The sequence below is a fragment of the Apaloderma vittatum genome, unplaced genomic scaffold (assembly GCF_000703405.1).
Source record: "Apaloderma vittatum isolate BGI_N311 unplaced genomic scaffold, ASM70340v1 scaffold3961, whole genome shotgun sequence".
Taxonomy (NCBI): Eukaryota; Metazoa; Chordata; class Aves; order Trogoniformes; family Trogonidae; genus Apaloderma; species Apaloderma vittatum.
The window spans coordinates 80,212-84,405 of record NW_009698342.1 but is presented as its reverse complement, the minus strand read 5'-3'; positions in this window follow the sequence as shown (position 1 = coordinate 84,405).

Below are 4,194 nucleotides of genomic sequence, written 5' to 3'. Positions count from 1 at the left end.
AAGAGCGGTGGAAAGTCTTCATAAATTGCTCAAGATTCTTAAATCTAGTTTTCTTTCCCCCAGGAATTATTTGCATCTCTATTTTGGCCAAATTCCACATTTGATCACAAAGTATATCCCTATGCAGTTACAGCTAGGTTGTCCCAACTGCTGATGGGAATATGCAAGACGATAGTTGTTATGAGAAGGGAGAGGCTGGATTTCTGGAAGGGTCTTTGTTACCTCGGGCTTCACAAGGTGAGCTGACCTTTAGAGGAAAGAATTTGTGGAGGAATTACTGGTAATACACTAGCCAACTTTCCTGTCTTTCTGCTGCCATTGCTGTATTGCCCTCCTTAGAACAGCAAGACATCAAGACTTACAAACTGTGCACAAGGTATGTTACTGTAATGGGAAAGTGAATCAGTTGCAGGTATGTTCATGTATATTTGATGTACAAGAGGAAAGAGGGTAAAAGACAAAAGAAAGACTTGTTTTAGGATATTACGATATTGAAAGTATTTGTATGCTACTTCTAGATACCAATGGTCTCCTTAATATCTAGGAGTGTCAGCTAAGCACAGTTGTTATGCTGTGCCTTTTGCCACGCTACCCATCGCTTGTAACAGGCATTGTGCTTTGCCTGTTGCTGAGGCTGAAGGTGGTACTGGGAGTGTACCTTCTGACTGCGGAATGTGGAGACTGGCTGAGCAGTCACAGCTGATTGTGTGAAAGGAGGGAAGGCTTTGTATGAAGAAGCGTGACAAATTAAGCCATCTGTGTTTTATTTGAAGGGCTTCGGTTCAAATCCTGTTTGGAGTAACTCTTTATTATTTTAAATGGGTCATTAACTGCTTAACACTTAATAGGTATCCACGAGCAATGTTAGGACTAATGAAAGCACGTAAGTAATGTATTTGATCCGGAACACTATTATACAGCAACATGGGATTGTTTTTAAACTTTCTATACAGGCAGTGCTTCCTTAAGGCAAAGAAAGAATTTGACATTAGTGATGCAGGGGAAACCATCTTGTAATCAAAATACCCCAGCTCCTATAAATGTAAACCAGAGCTTAACAATAGCAAATGATACCCATCCATCTTCCCAGTGTACGGTATAAACATTGTGTGCCGTTAAGTACTGACTAACATTTTCTCAGGCATGTCTGCAGGTTTAAATAGCTGGGGGTCTTCAGTCATACTGACAGCTTCAGAGGCAAAGAAACTTGCTACTGCCAGGTGTACAGGCTAATAGACCTGACTTCCCTTGTAGCTTTAGTCCCTATATTCTTCCCAGTTGCTATGAATTAATTTATTTTTAAATTCTAAGTTTTTAAACTCTTACAGCGAGCAGCAGGTAGGGTTGTGGTCTGTGTTCCTTCAGTGACCAGCACATGTTGATTTAAAAAAGAGAGAGTTTTGTGACTGAAGATAGCTTTCTGCCGATTCAGCAGAGCTCAAAGAGGCCTCTGGATAGATGTAGTCAACCACAGCAACGAAAGGTGAGCTGTGACTTTTGCATCCGTGCTTTGAGAGTCTGTAGGGTGTAATTGTTGCTTTCTGTATAATGAGGTTATGGTTTCACAGTGGATGCAAAGCAAGTCCCTCCTTTCAGCAGGCCGTGCCAACCAACCCATAGCTCATGTTTTTCTGGAATGGGAAGGGAAGGAAAAGCTGGGTGCTTGAGGTAGGAGTAGGAAGAAGGACTAACCTTCTTGCCCAAAAATCAGCACCAACCCATCAGTTTTCCTTTTTTAAAAAAATTTTATGTTTTTCCTTTTTGCATTTGCCAGCAAGATTTCAGCCAGTCCTGACTTACTTACAAACAATTGGGAGTGGGACTTAAGATAGTACAAGAAAGACATGAGTTAGACCCTAATCAGCTGCTTGTCAGAGGGTCTGGCATGCTGTTTCTAGGAGATGCAGAGCTGAAAATCATGCTTGTTTGCTCTCAGAGCATCCCAACTGTCTGTAAAGGTTTTAGCTGTATTTATGAAATAATACATTAAAAAGGAGTTATTTGATCTCAACTACTTTGGGAAAGGTCTTGCTGTGTATAAGCCTGACCATGCCTTTGAATTTTTGGCTGGCTTGCTTTATTCTCAAGTGTTTGAGGAATGATTGATTGTTTTGGAAGCAAACTAAAAAGATAGATTTGAAGCTGTGAGCTCTCCAGGTCTAAGGAGCATTACAAGAGTAGGCATGTTTTAAGAGTACACACTGGAGTGCTTCAGCAGCTAAGTACAGGCAGCTGCTCCTTGGACAACTTTGTTTTCATAGTTCACAGAGCTCAGATGTAGGAGAGGCTGATTTATATGCCGTCTCCAGACATGTTTCCATACATGTGGTCAGAAGGGGGAGAAAGAACCTGCCTAATGCAGTAAAGATGCTAGCTTAATTCACTGAGGAAGAGTGTAATTCAAGCAAGCGTTTTTTCCAGAATATAATTCAGGAAAAGCACAACTGTATATTGGATAGTGGCTGCAATCTACAGACTTTTAGAAATTATACTGCCTTCCCTTGTTTTTTTTTACCAGTGTGTTTGCGCCCTACATAAATAATGATCCGATTTTCTAACGCAGATTGTGACTACAGTGCTAGTTTGATTCCATTAGCCACAAAAGTATAAAACTTTTCAGCACTTTTCTGGGTTTTTTTTGTTGGTTTTTGTTTGTTTGTTTGTTTGTTTTTGGTTTTTTTGGCATGCTAATCATCAGTTTTTACTTTCAAAGTAGTGTCACGATGTATTGTATTTTCTGGTACAGAAGGAAGTCCAGTGACCAGCTGGAATCCAATGGGGTCTCCATGAAGCTTGTTTGTCTGTCTTGTCATTGTTCTGCACAGCAGTGACCCGTTCATTCCCTCATAACTGGATGACTAAATAGCTCACAAAACCAAATATAGGAATACCTTTATTATCTTTAAACAATCTAATTATATTACAATTTATCCACCAATATGCAAAATTAGAAGTATTAAACGATCTCCATAAAATATTCAGGAATGAAGTCTGTGTGTGTGTATATACATATATTTTAAATAGTGTTATTTAAACAATGACTAAATTATTAAATCACTGTATGAAATGTTGGTAATGGATGGGCTTATTTCACAGTCAGAAAAGTACAATGCAGCATCTGTATTTTCAGTACACAAGAGACACAGCTTTTAGAAATACCTCAGGAGGAAAACATTGCAGTTACTACGTTCTTATTTACTGTGCATTTGGTCACATCGCGTATGCATAGAAGTTATTAACTATAAAGCATATGTATCCACTCCAAATGATGATTAGATTTTATTCCAGTTTTTGTCTCCAATTCTGGCCATGTTTAGGAATCCCCAGACAAAGTTCATGCCCATAAGTACACAGAAAAGAGGAGAAAAGTAACACCCATAGTTGAAAACCAAATAAGCTTTTTTTTTTTTTCTTTTTAAATAAAACTGCCATAACCAGCTTTGGTTTTACAAAGTAATCTAACTGTGCCCAGAGACATTGATTTCTTGTCTAGAACAACCTGTAAAACTTCTGAAAAATAGGACACTTGGAGAGCTCATTTGTCTTGATGTGTTTAACATGTAACTCTCATGCGATGGCATCATTAACTGTTTATGTCATTGGTGCCTGCGGGCCTGTACTTTTCCATTAACTTGAAAAAAAAATGATCTCACTTTGTGTAGCACAAATATATTTGAAAAGTTATGTTTTTAAATATTTCTGGTTTTATATGGTCAAAGATGATAAGCATAAAATTAATTAGGGCTTAAGTGACCATGTACTATGTGGTGGTGGCAGATCCAGAAGTAAGCGAGACCCTGCAACGCTTCACTTAGCACCTGCACATCTATGGTACATAGATCTTACAGATTTTTTTGGTAGATTTTTTTTTTTAAGACGACTAAGCTCTGTTTCTTAAATTTTCAAACTGCATGTTTCTGGCTTCCAGCTAATGACCAGACAACGCACAGTGTCACACATATATACATTGCAAGTCCTTCTGAAAATTTTATGGTGGATAAAATAAAGTTTCTGTATACAGACAGTTTTAAAAATAAATTCATGTTGTAGTTCATGTTTTGTTCTCCAAACCACACAAAGGCACTAGTTGCACTAGTTTACATTAAGGACTAATGTCCTGCAAAACTTCAGTCAAATAAAGGAAGCTATTTTAAGGTTAAAGTGGTGCTAAAACCCAGCTGTCACTAGTAACTT